Below are 19,902 nucleotides of genomic sequence, written 5' to 3' on the forward strand. Positions count from 1 at the left end.
TACTTCCGTAATAGGGGTCCTTTCTTTTCAAATCCGACCCACCCCCATCGATTTTAAAATATGCATTGAGAAAGAGCTTACCGGTAAATACCCTATCCCCTGTCTGAACTCTTGGAAGAACTTAGACTTGGGCACTTGTAACATGGTTGGAGGCATAGACTTGGAGTCCAAACGCCATTCCCTAAAACCTTATGAGTAGCTTACTATCCTGCCTGGGTACTTCGCAAGTCCTGCTGCTATCCAATTAGGCTGGCTTCATTACGTAGAGCGGATCCACCCATACATAATAGGAGTACTCTTAAAGTAAGACCTTTAGAGCCTATATATAGTATAGCTTAGTAGCGGCCGGCTGTTCAATTTGAGAAAGGCCCATCTCCTGATTGTCTCAAATCGAATAAAACTCTTTAGCAATTGGTCTGACAGAACGGATGGTAAGGTGGGGGACCCATACCTTTATTCTATTCCCGTGCTTAGAGCGAGTGAATGAAAAGCTACGCCTGCTGCTTGTGTTGATTGAAAAGAAACCTGTCTAATTGAATATGCTAGTAATCAATCGCTGCGCGCCTCTCATCATTTCCTGTGCTTCTGCTCGTATGCCAATAAGTAAGTTTAAGCTTTATGCATATGGCTCAAATCTCTTTGCTTTTATTTATCAATTAACAACTTCTTTTTAGCTCTGACATGGCCTAGAAAAAGGTGGTGTCAAAGCCTGGAATGCTTGGAAATCTCATTATTGGCAAAGCAGATGCATACATAGTTAGGGTCAAAGAGTTATTGAAGAAGTCATCATGTGATCGATTGACCAGGAAATAACCTTATTTGGACTTAGAAGCTACTGGTGCGGAAGAAGGAAGCGTAGCTGAGTCATTCCTTATATCGAATCTTATTACCAGCTTTCATAGTGAGCAAAGCACCCGGCGCAGTACAAGGCTAAGATGTAAGTAGGTGCACAGTACCCTCACGCAATAGCATTTAGTGGAGCTATTAAAAAGTAGATGGAGTATGCTTTTCCGAAGAAGAGTGATCCTGGGTAAAGGCAAAGTGTGTCAAGCAGGAATATCGTTTTTGGATCCATGCATAAGTTGGCGAAGATGGTCTAACTTAAGACTTTTCAACCTGAGCATGCGTGCTGTGGATTTGATGTGGAAAGAAGGAAGAAAAGGTTGGATAGCTCTATAATTAATAAGAATCTCAAGTGAAAGGGATCTATCCTGTTGCAGTGAAGGTTATTAAAAAATAGCTTGAACAGAAGTTCGGTATTCAAATAACATACCGAAATAAAAACTTTGGCAAGGAAACTAATTAGCAATGTGGGGGATATATGGCTTAAAGTGGGATGATTCTCTCATAGAAGTAGGGGCAGGAGGAGATAATGAGTCTCAATCCAGGCAGTGTTGTGGACGTCAGCGGTAGAGATAAACTCAAAGACAAAGGATGAGATTTGCATCCATTAGCCAACATTTCCAACGCTTTCTTATTGCTCTTGGTGCCTAACTCGCAGACATTAATTGGTGTACTCTCTGCATTTCACCTCAAAGTAAAATGGAAGGGTCTTCTTTCCGTTCCGCTGCGAACGCAGTTTCTGGATTTTGAGCTTGCTTTTGCTCTTATGGAAAATGAGAGGATGAATGGTAATGCTTTTTTAGAGCATAGCATGAAGCAATAGGGATGAAGGAGGGTCTTGTTCGTAATCCATGCAAAAAGGCTTAGTAGAAGCAGTGAAAAAGGTGCACACATCGGACGCTTTAGTAGCCTGCCTTTTACCACTTACTATACCACACCACAAGTACACACAGGTACTGGCCTTAATCTTTGTCATTAAGTCCGCACACCCTTCAATTTTCCATAGTATGCTACGATAGGTTCTTCTTGTAGTAGGTAGAGCAAGCAATTCTTCACTGAAACTAGGGAGAGGGCGAATAAACGACCGAACTACCATCTATCATAAGGAAAGTACCAGGGCAAGGGACTTGAATCTCATTTTGCTGGATAACTCTTTCCAAAGCTGCAAGAAAGGTAAAGAATGAAAACAAATACTTTAAAGAATACAAGCCTTAGCCTAGTTTCAAAGAAGAAGTTTGTTCCGTCTTATCTTCTATGAAGGCGGGTAGGGCTCTTTTCACATTACCAGTGGAGTTTCTCTTTATTCGACCCAGACTTTGAAGCTAAGGAAACACCTTCTAGTTTCAAAATGTATATATTAACTGGTCCCTATTCAAATAGAAAGTTTGACCTCAACCCTATTATAATCATGCTACTACACCATGGCTAGCATCCCTATGACAATGACCAGTTCGTGCCCATTCTAGCCATGCCCGTGCCAGAGACGGATCATACCCTATTGACTTAGGCTGAGCGAAGCTTTCTTCTTATGCTGTGTCATAGCCTATGGGAAAGGCCAGTTGCCCACTAGCATAACTATCCTACGCACGATTTTGAGTTGTCTGCTCTAATATTCGCACTGAAGATCTGTGGGTGCCGACTTTTCAAAATCACCAGACAATAAAAGAAAAATGCATCAGGAATGAAATCTGACACAGCGTGGCTGGAACTAATTAAACATTACGATCTCGTCAAGGATTATGCAGCTAAGGAGTGGTGGCTGAGGCAGTGGAAAGAGAAAAGCCAATATGGCGTGGTGACGAGTGAGGTGCAACTCTTGAAATAGATGCAGCAGATTTGTGCCTTGGTAAGAAGAATTAGTGGACAAACTGACAACGAGAGAGGGGGGACCGAGCCAACGAGGAAGAGCACTGTTCTTATGCTAAAATCCATTATGGTACATACACCGGGGCAGGATACCCGATAGGCATAGGCAAGGTGGAAGAGATCAAATAAGACATTGAGAAAAGGATGCAAAAAAGAAAAGAACGAAGTTGCAAGAAAGAGAGAAAAGAGCATACTATAGACTCCGCGAATACAAGTCAGTAGACTCAGCGATTACAAGTCAGTATTTGTCTCACCGTACGTCTTCTTCACCCCGACTTGCTTCTTTCTGCTCTTTTCATTCAAATAAGCTCTTCCCACAACCTTTCATTGCCATTTGTCTTCGAATCCTCTTCGGCAACGCTGGGCCGGTCGAAGGGCGCTTCCAGCTCGTTAAAGCAACCACAGGAGAAGAACCACAAGGAACGGCACTACAGGTATGGTACGAACCATGCTCTAAGATTGATAAACTACATCATCCAAGACTTCAATACGAATCCATAGGTGAGGAGAGCAAGCCAATGAAGTCAGCCCATTAGCTAGATTGGCAATAAGCATTACAGGAGTCAGTCTGTCCAGTATGTAAGCCATGAGTCTACTACTTAAGCCTATGCAGTCTGTCCAGTATGCCTCATGCTGTAGTATGTCCGATATGTCATGTAAGCCATGGAGTGTATGGACTAAGTAAAAGCAATGGGCTAGGATTGGGACTGCCTACCTTCTACAACCATTCCTACAGGACACCAACTATGCTGCCTAGGGCTATCATGAACACAAGGACAGAGTGAGGATTTGATTCACCTTAATCGCTACGCGCCTTGATTAATGATATTTAATTCATCCTTTCTATATGATATTGAAAGAGTCTAGTGGGTGAGAAAGATCAAGTAAAATAAAACTCCAAGACTTCAATACGAGTCCTATAAACAATAAAGGGACAGTTAAAGAGAACAGACTAAACAGTAGCGGAAGGTAGTCCATTACAGATGCCGCAGTGCCTTTATTAATTATAAAAGCAGTTATGACTAAACAGATGTCACAGTAGCCCAAGCCATAGGCCCTTACTTAATATAATATAATAGGCTTTCTTATCCACGGAAGAAAATGTGTGGTACTGGATGTGGCCTCCCTAATATTTGAATCGCATCATCCCCGGTGCCATGATCTATCACTTCCTTCGCAGTTTTCTTCTCCTCAACGAATGATAAAATAGGATCACCTCTTGCACCAAAGCAACACACTAATAGGTAGTCTCATCATAGGTCTAATCTTGCCCCACTTTCACTAAGGGAGAAGAATCAAAGGCTTTGACTTAGGCACTGCTGGCCCGTACGGAAGTGCTGCGAGCAGAAGTGAAATGAATGGGCAACGAGTCCAGATGTATGAATTCCCTAAATGGATGGAGACGATATTCTTCAACAACAAGATGAAGAAGGAAAAGCCGAAGTAGATGACCTATGAATGGGGGAAAACCTACAGATGAAAAGCAGGATATAAGTTTGTTTGATAGTAAGCTAAGCTCGTAGGAGCCGCAAGAGGCCATGTTGGAGGAGCTAAGAGCACTTGAAAAGAATCAAACTTGGGATCTTGTCAAACTCCCTAAGACAGCCTGCTACGAGCCCACTATTTGCACTACACTACTAGTTATCTCACTTGAAACCCTTTGGAAAGGACCCACAAATAGCAAGAACCATAGGGCGGAAAGGGGCAAAAGTAAAGTAAAGTTGTGGCAGAGAGTATGACCACACATAGTTTTTTTCCTGGGTGGGGGGTTAGGTATCCCCTTTCCTATCTGTCTTACTTTCATGTCCTGGCTTTCTATTTGCAAATTCCTAGTAGGCCAGTGTCCCTTTCAAATTGGTTACGGGGGCCTACCTCTTTCATAAAGCTGGAGTCTTTCCCAAGCACGCTTAATGGGGCAGGGATACGGTTTTCTAACCAGTTGTTTACCAGAAAGTATAAGTTTCTACTTTTTGACCATCCCCGCTTAGCGCCCTTCGCTTCTTTGCAATGGCTTTCGTTCTAAGCACTAGGCTAAAAAGAAGCTTCTTCCTCTGTGAAAATAAGTCAGATTTAGTTGAGATTCGGCTTTGCCTTAGCTTGGCCAACAGTCCATCCGCTTTCAGTATTGATGAAGAACGCAGGTACCCTATAAGCAGAAGTACAAGCCAACGCCGAGAAGATAGGAATCAGTAAGAAGTCGTACAAGCATAGCATGAAGCAATAGGGATGAAGGAGGGATAAGATAAGACTCAAGAGCTATAAGCTAACCTTGGGGTTCCTTATAAGCATAAGCACTTGTCTTCTTTCTAACATCACCAGGTGTCAAGCCACCCGGTTCTCTTCCTCTATCCTTCTGTACGAGTTATCCGGTGCTTAGGCTTGGATTCCTCCCACCTGAGCATTCTACTTCCCCCTATTGGCTTACAACTCTCGCCCTCTAGTTACATACTATCTTCTTACTGTGGATCACCATCTTGTTAGGCATTCCACGAATTCCAAATTTCTTTAATGCGACTCAAAAATTATTGCGATAAGTTAGACCTGCTGGGAGGAGATTACCTCTGAGAAACTTCTCATTTTTCTTGGTGGGACAGGGTTGCTTGTCTCTTTTACAGATAGTGGGGGCATCAAAGTTAGGATTCCTTTAAAGATGTGGGGGAAAAGTATTAGCACTGGTAGACTGGTCCAGGAGTTTAGGGGTGGCCTTAACCGTCTCACAATGGCAAACTTCCTCAAGCTACTCAATGAACACGTTGAGGCCTACCTACGCACTTCTTTCCAATATCCTCTATCTAAAAATCAAGTCGTTACGCATTTCTCGCTTCCACAAGGACGAAAAAATAGGACGATTACGGAACTTTTTCTGTCCCCAACTTTTCCCACATTTATTCGTTTACTTTTTCGTATCACTAATTCAGGAAAGTCCCTCTATGGACTGATGTTCTCCGTTTTACGGATCCAAAAGTGGGTAACGCATTGCGATCTCTAGATTTTATGGCTGATGCTTATAATATGCCCGCTGCAGAAGCGAAACCTGTTGCCATCGTCATTTCAATCACAATTAAGGGAGACCGAACGGGTTCAAGGCATTGGGCAGAATGAACGCTTTTTCCTCTCCTTTATCCTTGGATTTCTACCCTTAACCAGTACGACGATAGGAAAGATAAGTTGATAAGCGAACTCAGAAAAGGATCAATTCCAGAAGAAGAGACCTCGACTCTGAGTTTAGTAGAGTATAGTCCACGGTGAACGAACGAGTCCCTAGGATAAGTTAAATTGGTAGGTCGAGCTAAGCCAGATGATTAGTAATCAAGATTAGACCAAAACAACTACCGGGGAAATCCTCAACGTGATAAAATACTATTTCATTGAGATGAAAGATGCAAATGGCAAGTCCTCAATGTGGACGATCCCCAGATATACTTCTGCTCTTCTGGGAAATTAGATGGCAAATAAGCATTCGTCAGGAAGGAGGGACGGACTTTGCTTTGGCGGGATCAGGAATTTCCAAATCCTACTCTTTATCACCTTAGATTATATATAATGAAGAAGAAAGGAGTGATTCCTCGAGTAGATTTATGTTTCTGCTGAATGAATAAATATGAGATGGAGGGTCACACTTACGATGGCACGCACCGCACTTCGAGAGGAAGGGGTCTTCGGTTCGCATTCTTTTCATCGTCGACAACGCGCTAGTTTGCGAAAAATCCCTTGCCTTGCTTCTTAGGAGGAGAGGAGTACGCATCCCGTGCCAACTACATAATGCCTGATGGCCAAACAAGGCTTCTGACTACGAAAGACACCACCCCAGCAGGGAAAGGCGTGAAGCGTAAAAAGCAGCTAATCTGGAAGTCCGGTAGTAATCGAAGTAATCCGTCAAGGCGAGCCAAAGAAGGAACCGAGAAATCTGAGAATTGGCAATCCAGAAGTGGGTGTCGGAAAAGAAGAGACAAGACTTTCCCTCATTCATTCCTTAGATTAGGACGGGGAAGCTTCCTAGAGAGTAGTTAACCCGGGTTAGCTTTGATGGACTACTTACTGGCGCACGGTATTCATATGAGAAAAGGTTGTTCGTGGATAACAGTTGTATTTCTTTACTTGACCCGTACTTCCTTCCCTTAACCTGATCCAGCTAGTCTTTCCTAAGAGATAGGAAGCCGAGAAACTAAACAGGGGATAGCTATCGAGAGAAGCATCGAAAGTATAGAACCCCGGAGCGAGGGGAAGGTCGGATCCTTGACCGAGAGGAGGCCATCCCGAGTTGGTAAGAGGTTGGAAAAGAGGAAAGCAGCTACCCGACCGCGCTAGTTGCTCAATCCGTGGCTTGTGATACTAAAGAAACCAAGCAAGAAAACGGATGCTATGCTAGTTAGCGCTACGAGCAATCAAACGGATATGCTCAAAGGAAAGAACGGACATTTCTACGAGTGAACTCTTCATTCAATAAACAAAGCATGATTGGAGCAAGCTGCCTTGACCAATATACTGGACCATCTGAGAAGAAAGGGGTGATTCCTACTATGACACCAGATAATCCACCAGAGAATAGTCAATCCTAAACTAGATAAAGCCGAGTATGCGAGGAAGCCTAGGTAGCTGTTTGATCGGAGGAAGCACGGCGGAAGGAGGCGGCTAGAACATTCCCTCAAGGAAGAAGCCATATGTTGTCTTACCATGAGCTGTATCCATTGGTCAAAATGGAAATCATTGGTTATTAGTTCGGAAAAGAGTATCAGTCCCGGATAAATCCACTTAAGAAGCTGCTTCTTTTGCTGGGAGCAAGGAACGAACAAGAAAGGTCTTGAGCTGCCAAGAAGAATTCAAAGCGTAGGGTGCACTGCACCCTGGCGGCTACTCTGGTTAATCGCATTACGGTGATCGTTCTTTCCTTCTGGTCTCGTATCCATGCCCATGCTTTCTTCTTTGCGCACTATTCGTTATGTCCTTAGCCTCCGCTTTGCAATCATTAAATGAACTAGTACACTCAATCGCTGGTTCGACATCTGCCTTCCCTTCTCTGGAGCAGTTATGTAGATAGGAGTGGTAGGAATCAGCGAGCATGTTGCCATTCGAGGTAGTCCAACCTTCCTATTAATTAGAATTCTGGGTAACCCTATCGTTGATTGACGGATCGGAGGGACTAAACTGTTCCCTTTCCTTGCGGTTATCTATTTCCTGTTCGTGCTGCGCCATCAGATTAATCGTATCGTGATCCTGGTATCGCTCGAGCATCTCTTTCTGATGAAACCTTTGCCCTTGCTTTCTCCACTACACCTGGTAACGCACAGTGCTTCTTTCTTCGATCTATCCAAGGGAGGCTTATTCCTTTAAGCAGAGTATCCAGTTCGGCATTCCCCTTTTCTTTCTGATCGTGGTCCTTCTCCTTTATCCGAATCCGAGTGACTTCCTATTCGAAAAGAAACAACTACTGTCACTCAAGAAAGCAGATCAAGAAAGCTGAGCCATAACTTCACCTCCAACCCAACCCTATGCTAAAGAAGGTGCAAGAAAAGCTTATGCTGGTGCAAGAACTTACCCTCTCTACGAAAGAGACCTTGCCACAGCCCACTTCCTCGGACGAGTTATATTCCTTTTTTGCTATTACCCCACTCTCTGCTTCTTCTATATCTGATGATACCTTAGCCGAGGACGAAAACGACTACGACGAAGAAAAACGAATGAAGGCCGATTTCCTTTTCCCGGTGGTGGGTACCTCGACTCCAATAACAAAAGAAGAACAGTCTCCCGTACTGCCAATCTACACTACACGAAGAAGGGAGGAAAGCCGTTGATTGATTGCAGCCTCGGTTCAAATCTCTTGTCTGTTCTCTAGTCTCTAGCAGCAAGGAATGATTGCCCCGGCCCACGCTTGGAATAATAGGGTTGCCTACTTGAATGCTGGACACACTTTTTCTGATCTGCTGGCAGCCGAATTGGAAACAAGGTCAGATATCAAGAGATCCAATCTTAGGCTGTATCAAACTTCCGACTTCATGAACTCCCCTTCCACCTATCAAGGTCCAAAGGACCGATATCAGCTCCCATCCCATCCCGACAAACAGAAATGATCTCATTCATTCACATCTGGTACCAATACCAATCAATGTGTCAGTTCACTCAATGCGAGTAGAATACGAAAGACAGAACAGGGACCTGGCCAATGGATAAGAAATGGGTAGATTCACACCGGCCTCAAAGAGTTGTCAGTCCCTTTCGAGTAAGCAGCCTAGCCGGCGATTGTGACAGAACTCGGCTAAGAGGTCAATGCTAAGAAGCAGTCAACTCAATTCAAGTCAAGGTGCCGGGATAGCCACTATTTATCCGGCCAGTGGAATAGCTTTCCACCGAGCCCCAAGCAAGTAAGTAATTCGCTTTCCTCCGTTCGTGTAAGCACTCATGCTTCCACTTCACTCCAGAAAGGAAGCTAAGCTCATTTCTGCCATAGAAACAAACTCATTTCGGGGAGAACCAGCTAGCTCTGGGTTCGAGTGGCATTTCACCCCTAACCACAACTCATCCGCTGATTCTTCAACATCAGTCGGTTCGGACCTCTGCTTAGTTTCATCCAAGCTTCATCCTGGTCATGGATAGATCACCCAGGTTCGGGTCCATAAGCAGTGACAATCGCCCTATGAAGACTCGCTTTCGCTACGGCTCCGGTGGGTTCCATTCCCTTAACCAAGCCACTGCCTATGAGTCGCCGGCTCATTCTTCAACAGGCACGCGGTCAGAGATCACTTTCCCCTCCGGGAGCTCAGCACGGTTTCACGTTCTATTTCACTACCCACTGGGGGTTCTTTTCACCTTTCCCTCACGGTACTACTTCGCTATCGGTCACCCAGGAGTATTTAGCCTTGCAAGGTGGTCCTTTCCTTGCTGATTCACACGGGATTCCACGTGCCCCATGCTACTCGGGTCAGAGCGTAAGCTAGTGATGCTTTCGGCTACTGGACTTTAGCCATCTAGGGTGCGGCACTCAACCGCTTCGCCTAGCAGCACAACGCTTGTATTGCTCTCCCACAACCCCGTTTTCACGGTTTAGGCTGCTCCCATTTCGCTCGCCGCTACTACGGTACGGGTACGGGAATCGCTTTTGCTTTCTTTTCCTCTGGCTACTAAGATGTTTCAGTTCGCCAGGTTGTCTCTTGCCTGCTCATGGATTCAGCAGGCAGTTCAAAAGGTTGACCTATTTGGGAATCTCCGGATCTATGCTTATTTTCAACTCCCCGAAGCATTTCGTCGCTTGCTACGCCCTTCCTCGTCTCTGGGTGCCTAGGTATCCACCGCAAGCCTTTCCTCTTTTGAACCTCGCCATTAACGTTAAGGCTATGCCATCCTAAGGTGCTACTAAATGGAAGGATCTTATCAACGTCCATGAATGCGAAATCATAGATCGAACTGACGAATTGGCAACCTTCGGTGCTATCATAGTATCCGCTAAGTTCACGGGCTGGAGATAAGCGGACTCGAACCGCTGACATCCGCCACAGGGTAAACCACCGCCTCTCAGGCCTCCCCGACGGGTTCTACCATAGAGGACAACGATAGGCAATAACTCCCCCCCGAACACAGCTTACAACTTTCATCGTACTGTGCTCTCCAAAGAGCAACTCTTCTCAAAATCCCAAAACAAAAGGTGCTGAGTTGGAATCCCATTCTAAGGATTCTTGTGGTTCCGGGGCGATCCAGTCACCCGGAGAAGATTTCTTTTCTTTGCTGATTCCTCTCAATGAAATTTGCCATGTTGCACTAAGTTACTTACGGATGTATGCATGCAGTCCGGGAACACTTTGGGGTGAACACCCATCCGAACAAGTAGGGTCAATAGTTCAGCATTTAGGCCGTAACATTTAGCAAAAAACTAATCTTAAACCCAACAAGTGCTCTCCGAACCAAGCTAGATAGTCTCCTATCACTAGGCTCACCAACCAACCTGGACTTTGATTCTTTCTTATTATTCTAACCGGATATAAAAACCATAAGGATTGTTTCCAGCCAAGAGTTCCCATATGACATAAGCGCTCTTGGGTGGGCCCTCATTCGCCAGGTCTTTGAGTGCCCGTCGTACCACGTGGTTGGTACACTAGGCTGATCGATACTTTACGATACTTAACTTAACTTTACGATACTTTGAGGATCTGGCACCTGCGCCCGACTCGGTCTGCCAGTGAATTTTGGCTCTACGTCCGGTCGTGCGTGGTATGTTCGCGATTCGTACAAATGGAAGGCATCGCGTACGTTAACCTTCCTTTATTGGGCTGGGCCATTCCATCTTTGAGAAGGGGCCCAATCTCGTATTTGATGGTCGGCGTGGCAATATGCTTAGCTTCGTAGACAGGTTTCCCAGCTGTTGCAAAGACTTCGCGAGAACGGTCAGGGGCGCGATTCGCCAAGCTAGGGCAAACAAAGCCGTCCGGCCCTACCAGATTAAGAATGCGAAGGCCTTTCCTTCGAAAGGAGAAAAAAAAAGAGCTATGCTATTGACCGACCCTTTCGTACTTACTTCGAATCAATAGGCCTATCATTTTTCATGAGGCGGGCCAAATAGAGAATGAAATGCAAAAATAGGGGAAGGGGGGGATGGTCGCGCCTTTTCTTTTGTTTAAGGGCTGCTCGCCTTACTAAAGTACCAAAGGCTTTCACGGCTGACACCCCTACCTTAGAATCTAAGCCCTTTGAAGCGCCAGTAGTTGTAGCAGTGGGTAAGGCTTTCGTTCAACTCGCTCCGGGTTCCGATCTATATGACCTCTAGACAGTACAAAGTACACCTCTTCCGTAGAGGCAAGCTGGTAGTAACCTAACCTTTTAGAGTCGGGGGAGCCGAGCCCTTAACTCTATCAATAGATAAATCTTCGTGCGTGGCGTGAGTTGGAATCCTAGAAAAGATCGATTGAGACTCCCTCCCCGGTTCCACGAAGATCTCTACGTACTTGTCTAGTCCAGGACAACTGAGATCTTCCGGTCTGCGTGCGTGGGAGCAGCTGAAACAAAGACGCTCCGATACTAGCTGTGACGGAACCTCCCAAGTAATTAGGCCCACCTACAGTTGTCCTTGTCCAACGGACATCAGACAACCCTGTAGGTGCCCCTGAACTACTTGACAAGTTCGGTATCTTTCCTTACCTCACCAGGAACGTCTCACCCATCTTGTAGACATTACAGAACATCGGAGATGAAGAAATGCGGAAGCGAATTACATAATCTTACATTTATTTCAAAAGCCAGCTTGAGTTAGGTTATTACAGACCAGTCTAAAAGTGAGTGCATAGAGGTAATATAATACAAACCAGGGAGGCACAAACTCCTCCCGAGAAGCTAAAAGCAAAAGATTCTTAAGTGGAGGACCGAGTCCTCCCGCACTTCAGTCTTGATTTTCTTCTTTTGGAACCACCTTGGCACAGAAGCAGCAAAAGTCTGCTACTTCCTCACCTAAAAACAACGAAGGGATAAACCCTGAGTATGGAATACTCAGCAAGTCTTACCCGACTAAAGAAAAGACTCTCAAGGGTATGCTGGTTATGTGGGAGTCAAGGTAAGGCTTTTCAATAATCAAAGACTCTGTTTTGCAGAAATGCTTACTAAAGTGGATCCTTAAAAATCCAGTTTTAATTTGTCAAGTTAAGTAAAATTACCTGCACTAGAGTTCTTTCTACCCTAGTTCAATCACTGGTCCTGCACTAGCCAATTTCTTAACAAAAATCCATCATCTTTAGTGGAATGCTACGTGTAGGGCAGTGACCAAGTCTTCATAACCGCGAAGGTACGGCGATCCGAATCGATTATACTCAGCTGAGGATCTCCAATCACACGACATATGTAGCACTTAACCCTTGCATATGTCAACCCGCCACCGGGGTTCTTAAGACCGGATCAGGTTCACGCAGACCGAGAGCACAGATACACCACCGTCCAGCCTCTTGCCACGGAGGGTACACGCTACTCTCGCCACCGCTCCACGCCCATCTCGTGTTGTCTTATTCCGGCCTTAGTCTGCCCGAGGCAAGGCTTACCCATGACGAGGCATGTGACCAGTTAAAGGGTCCTCGATCATCAAGCCTACATCGAGACGGTCCTTAATCGACTCAGACGGAGACACTACACCGAGACTCTCTTCTCGTGCAAGTCACCCGCCCGGTCTCAGCTTAATCATTTAACCCAAAACTTGGTACCTGGCAGAGGTACATCTTTTCCGATGTTGAATCCACCACGGCCATGATGAATCCACCATCAAGTTTTATTTTTGAAAACATCCCACCCACTTTTGCCATATCATATTTGGTAAAAACAAAACCTTTTGTTTTTCTAAAGCAAAGCTAAGCAAAGTAAAACCTTTTGTAAAAACAGGATTTCAAGGGGGGGTAATCAAGATCAAGGAAGGTAATGCAGGAATTGTTTAACAATCAACTCCTATAACTTAATGCAGCAAGCAAGTGAGAAAGATTTTAAAAACATCAAGGGAGGTGGCAAATGCACCGGGGCTTGCCTTCGTTTACAGGTGATTCAGGCTCGGATCCACAAATGTCGAAGTAGAAACTATTCCCGGCCTGAGTGTCCAAAGGTGGTTGTACTTGCTCTTCAGTTACTTCTACCTCTTCTTCTCGTTCTAATCATAACCATACGTATGTATAAGAATGGATGCCATGGGATGCTCATGAGGATGCAAAGACAACATAAACTTATTATTTATGTCTTGAATACAACTTGCCTTCACGGAGTTCCGGGAACTTAGGGTTTCCGGAGTCGGTAAAGGAGTTCATAGGGCAGGGGGGGTGTTTTGGGGTTTGGTGATCAAATAAGGTCCAAATCAATTCAAACTTTACCCAAGGCTTCTCAATATTGAATAACACTCATATAAAAATTTTGGGCATTTTAGGACTTACCAATTATTTTCTAAAAATCTATAACCAAGACTTTTAACTACTTTAAATACCCTAAAATTTCTTACTTTCACTAAAAATCACCAACTTATTTTTATTAAATACTATGGAAAATAACAAACCTAGGAAAATTAGTTTCACAATTTTAGCATTTTTCTACATTTTTCTACACATTTTTAAAGTTCTGCTGAAAAGAAAAAGGAAAACGATAAAACAGTACTGGGCCGATTCTGGTCCAACAAGCCCAGGTCCAGGGAGAACAGCGCGCTCGCGCCCGCGCGCGCGCGCCCGCGCCCAGGCGATTTTGCAGAAAGGGCCTCGCGCTTCTAGCTAATCCGAAAAAGGTCCTTTTACTATTGTACGCAGTCACTGACGATTTGCAGAAACGCCCTCAAGCTTCTGTTTCTTCCCCGCGATAGCCCCTGACCACGCCGCGCCCTGGATTCTTCCCGGCGTGACCCGTACTGGACATGGCCGGCGAGGACTACTCAAGCTAACGGTCGGAGAGTCTCTACGGACCTAAGGCGACCTAAGAACGGCCCTCAATTTCGAACGGTGCTCCAAGAAATTGCTCTGCCCACGCTCAGGGCGGAAACCGGGGCGTCGAGCTCACGTTCCCGTACAACCATGGCCGGACTGAGCAAACGGACGCCACCGAGAGCATCACAAGCATGCAGAGGCACGAAAACAGTATACGAATTGGATGGCGACTCACCAGAACGAGCTGGCCACGGGAGGGCTAGTTTTCACGGTGCGGCGGATGGAATTGGGGGAAACTTGGAATTAGAGCTCGTCGGTGAACCACTGGGAGCAATACTGGACGTCGAGGTACTTGACTACCATACGGAGCGTGTGGTGGCTTCAATTTATAGAGTTCATGGGCGGCGGCGATCAATTTGAGCAAATTGCGCTGGCGGCCGGATGGGAGGAAGAAGCTTGGCGCACGGAGTACGTGTCCCATAGCGTGGCAGTAACTCCGGTGAGCTACGGAGGGTTCAGAGAAGGTCATGGCGACACGGTGAAAGTGTAGAGCCACGCGGCACCCGGCCGAGAGGCGGCGGTCGACGGCGAGTACTTACCGCGGGCGGTGAGCCAGGGGGGAAGAACGTGCCGTGGCCGAGCGGGGTGACTTCCAGCTCACCGTCGTTGAGGACACGTATCGGCAGTGCTTATCCAAAGACCACCGAGCACGAATCGTGACGAGTCGCGATCAACGGCGGCGGCTACCGGCGGTGAGGACGAACCCGATCTTCTTCAGTTAAGCGGTCACTGTACCATGGGAATACCGGTTCAGAGTGACTGAGAGTCCAGTTTCCAGAGCCCATAACTTCCAATTTTGTGCAGCAACTCGATTGCCTTTCTTAAACAAAATTGTAGAGCAATATACCATCTACAATTCGACTATAGGACTTGAACATATTTGAGCACTAGATTATGCTCAAAACCTAGCTTGAAGTCGAGGTCAGTTCACTGCTAGTCTGAAAATTCAGACATAACAGCCTGACAACCCAACTTTAGGCTTGGTTTTCTCTAAATTCTTCTTAACAACTAAGCTCACAACCTTAAGCAAAGTTATTCTCCTATAATGGGTCTTCAACTTTGATGTGGTGACCTAGGGTAAAAACCCTATACTTTGTATGTTACAAAGCCCCAAAGTTGAGCCCATTCACTGATTTTCAGACTTAGAGCAAAACTCAAATGAGGTCCATTTTGCATTTAGGTCCAAAACCTTGGGTTTTGCTTTCAAGTACACATTTTTGTGAACCAAGGGACTTAAGAAACCTATTTGGCTTGGTTTTTGCACTTTAACCCAAAAGTGGGTTAATTTTGCACATAGGCCCCTAGGGTTTGGTTTTAGGGTTTTCCAGGGTTCTGATTAGGGTTTCTGGTATTCCAGGGGTATAAGTGGGATTCAACTTTATTCTTGGAGTCATTTTATGACTTTTACCCTAAAGTATTTAGGTTTTCTTAACTTGGGTAAAGTTTTACCCCTATAATCCCCATTTAGGGTTAAGTTCCTTAACCAGGGTTCTAGTTGCAAAACACTTAAAACAATACAACTTGTTTGAAATTTTTGCCTAGTGAATGCACTCTAGGTGTGTCAAACATATGCAATGCCAATGCTATGATGCCATGCTCAAGTTTTAGTTATAGTAACACCAGGGGTGTTACACCCTGGGTCGGGCGGAGCGGAGTTCGCCGTCTTCCGGGGCTTAGCCCGAGTCCGAGCCCTGGGTCGGGCGGTGCGGAGTTCGCCGTCTTCTGGGGCTTAGCCCGAGTCCGAGCCCTGGGTCGGGCGAAGCGGAGTTCGCCGTCTTCCGGGGTTTAGCCCGAGTCCGAGCCCTGGGTCGGGCGAAGCGGAGTTTCTTATGGTGCCTGAGGCCGGGCCTGGCTGCCTGTCAGCCTCGCTCTGTCGAGTGGCACAGCAGTCGGAGCGGCGCAGGCGGCGCTGTCCTTCTGTCAGGCCGGTCAGTGGAGCGGCGAAGTGACTGCGGTCACTTTGGCTCTGCTGACTGAAGGGCGCGCGTCAGGATAAAGGTGTCAGGCCACCTTTGCATTAAATGCTCCGGCGATTGGGTTGGTTGGCGCGGCGATTTGGCCAGGGTTGCTTCTTGGCGAAGACAGGGCCTCGGGCGAGCCAGAAGTATGTTCGTCGCTGGAGGGGGGCCTCGGGCGAGACGGAGATCCTCCGGGGTCGGCTGCCCTTGCCCGAGGCTAGGCTCGGGCGAGGCGTAATCGAGTCCCTCGAATGGACCGATCCCTGACTTAATCACACACATCAGGCCTTTGCAGCTTTGTGCTGATGGGGGTTACCAGCTGAGAATTAGGAGTCTTGAGGGTACCCCTAATTATGGTCCCCGACAAATCTGTTCATGGTCGTTATAAAAAAGTTGTAGATGCTTTTCTTATCTTACTTGTGTTAAAATTTCATAACCATAGGCCTGATAGTTCAAGAGTTATGAATTTTACAAAATGGTTGTTGTGTTCTGTCCACTGTGAGAACAGATTTCGAAAACTGAATTGTTTAACTTGGTAAACATAGAATCGCTTCTTGGTGATTATAAAGGTTATGTAGTACTTTTGCTAAGCTTTCCAAAAAGTCTTGGATCACAATTTTTGGTGATCTGAAAATTTAAGTTATGGATGTTTGAAGTGTGAAGTCTGAATCTGTCCAGTTCTGGACAGCAAAACCTTCTATAGTCTTTTATCCTAAATTGTATATTGAATCACCTTGAGATGTTTATAAATGATTTGTAGCCAGTTTCATTATCTTTCCAGAAAGTCTAGGATTAATTTATTTGGATGTCTGAGTCTCTCGTTATGGATTTTTAAAGTCGCAAGTCTGAATCTGTCCAAATCTAGACAGAGCTGTTGTGTTAGCACTTTTTGACCTTGCTAAGTGTTGAATCGTGCTGAGGTAAAAATACCAAAGTTGTAGTTCACTTTTTAAGCTTTCCAGAAAATCCTAGTTTACTATTTTTGGATTAATATTTGAAGAGTTATGATTAAAACAAATAACTGTTGTGATGCTGTCTAAAATCTGCATGTGCTCATTTAATTGTTAGTTCACCCTTTTGGCTAAAAAATGGTTGGTTAGCACTAAATTAATATAGACTTGCCATGACTAAGCTGAATAATGCATGTGTGTCATATTTTATATGTTTCTTCTTAGTTGATTTTGATATAGGAGTTTCATAGACATGGATGTCTAGGTCCTATTTAAACTTACGCTGTCTTGGTTGCTCTTGTGTGGTCAATAGCAGAACAAATGAATGATTAAGGTGAGCATAGTAAATGCGTGTACTTGTGATGTCGTAGTCGTGTTGCGTAAATAAATAAAATGTTGTCATCTTTTTATTGGTGTTAATGTTGAATGCCGATAACGTGTAGATAACTAATGCTAACATGTGGTTGTTCACGGTGTCTTATAATTTAGTGTTTAGTTCGCTATTGTGTCTTGAATATCTTGTGCTACTTTCATTATATTCATACATATGCATCTTGCATCTCATTTAGGACCAAGAGATGATGATCGTGCGAGTAATGTGGTGCCAACAACAAGATGCAGTTTGTGGACGACCCAAAGAAGAATGGACTTAACCAGTGGATGCTCGCCAAGCGAGTGCCACCCAGCAAACACTATCTAAGTATTAAATTGAAGGCAAGCCCCGGTTTTATGCAAAATCGTTATATATGCTATTTTACTGCACTTAATGATTGTAGGTTTGTATTGTGCACTTAAGTGTAGGAGTTGCTTGAAACCCTAGTTGCATGAACTCAGGATTTATTTTGAGATGGATACTAGTATGCTAGGTCGAGTAGCTGCTATGCTAAATGAGGATCTCGGTAGAAGTCGAGTGATTTTTCTAGCACTCGCGCGAGGTCAAGAATTGGTTGTATCCATTTTCGATAACAGATTGATGATGGTCTATGGACACAGATCCATGGGGATGCGTTATCTATGAGACGAAATTGGAATAATGATTAACGTGTGGATACCTGTGTCAAGCGTTTGAACGTACTAAACACATATCGGGAAATATGGTAACCGGTAAACCTAGTACCTGAGTGAAGCCGGGCGCGGACTTTTCTCCTCACTTGTCCTGGGACTGGGTCTCCCATTCTAGATATGGTGGGTACAAGTGCGGCCACTGCACGGCGGCTGCCGGGGTCAGTGGAGCATTGTATGCCAAGGCGGTGTGCCCTGGCAGCGAACGGGGGATCGATGGGGACGGTTGAAGTATATGGGGACGGAGTGCCCCTACATGTCGTGTGTTTAGGTTTACCTTGCAAGGTTAAAACTCGATTCGAATCGTCTGCTTCTCGTAGCTAATGAGACTGCTTGATCCATTGTACTGCATTGAGTAATAAGTGGAAATGAGGTTACTTACAAAAGATGTTGGTTGACTAAATTGCTTGATACCATGTATGTATAGTTAGTTGTTCATCTAGTCTAAATCATTATTCTAGAACTTGAAAAGCTAAAACTTGTTTTTAGACTCAGCTAGTGCTTTTGGCAAACCAAACACCTCAGCCAAACAGCTGCATGGTCTAGAGGTAGAGGAGTAGACTCCTCACATCGGGTAAGTCTAGCTGAGTATTAGTATACTCAGCCTTGCTTGTGCCATAACTTTTGCAGGTACCTCCTTGATTTGGTTGATGGTGTGACTTGGCCTTCATCCCTGCCACCGGGATAGATGGTCGAGAGGGTTACTGCTTCCACAGGAGAGGACCAGGAGGAGTAGCGCCGCCAGGCTTTGCCATGTTACTCGGTTTTCTCCATTAGTTATTTCCGCTGCACTAAAAATATTGTTACTGCTTTTGAAACTCCGATTATGTAATCAATATTGATACTTATTAAGTTTGTGGTATTATGCTTTATTGTATTTCTCTGCGCCTCACCTTCGAGTGAGCTAGTGGTATTCGATCCTAGATAAGTGGCTTTATCGGACTAGATCCGAGGGACTGACGGGTTATTCCGATTTAAGTGTGTTGCTGCCTCTAAGGGTGTGACTTGGACACTTAAGCTGGAATAATTTGGTCGGTTCCGCCACATGTCCTAATCAAAATGTTGTAGGTACCAAGTGGGTATTCCGCAACAAGCAAGATGAGCATGGTGTGGTGACAAGGAACAAAGCCTGACTTGTGGCAAAAGGATATTCACAAGTCGAAGGTTTGGATTTCGTTGAAACTTATGCACCCGTAGCTAGGCTTGAGTCAATTCGCATATTACTTGCCTATGCTACTTACCATGTCTTCAAGCTTTATCAAACGGACGTGAAGAGTGCCTTCCTCAATGGACCTATCAAGGAAGAGGTCTATGTTGAGCAACCTCTCGGATTTGAAGATAGTGAGTACCCTAACCATGTCTATAAGCTCTCAAAGGCGCTTTATGGGCTCAAGCAAGCCCCAAGAGCATGGTATGAATGCCGGCGCGACTTTCTTATCACTAATGGCTTCAAAGTCGGAAAGGTCGATCCTACTCTCTATACCAAAACTATTGCAAAAGACTTGTTTATATGCCAAATTTATGTTGATGATATTATATTTGGGTCTACTGACAAGTCAACTTGTGAAAAGTTTAGTAGGATCATGATACAGAAATTCGAGATGTCTATGATGGGGGAGTTGAAGTATTTCCTAAGATTTCAAATCAAGCAACTCCAAGATGGCACCTTCATCAGCCAAACAAAGTACATTCAAGACATACTTAAGAAGTTTGGGATGAAGAATGTCAAACCCATCAAGACACCCATGGGAACCAATGGGCATCTCGACCTCGACACGGGAGGTAAATCCGTAGATCAAAAGTATT

The sequence above is a fragment of the Zea mays genome, chromosome 9 (assembly GCF_902167145.1).
Source record: "Zea mays cultivar B73 chromosome 9, Zm-B73-REFERENCE-NAM-5.0, whole genome shotgun sequence".
NCBI lineage: Eukaryota > Viridiplantae > Streptophyta > Magnoliopsida > Poales > Poaceae > Zea > Zea mays.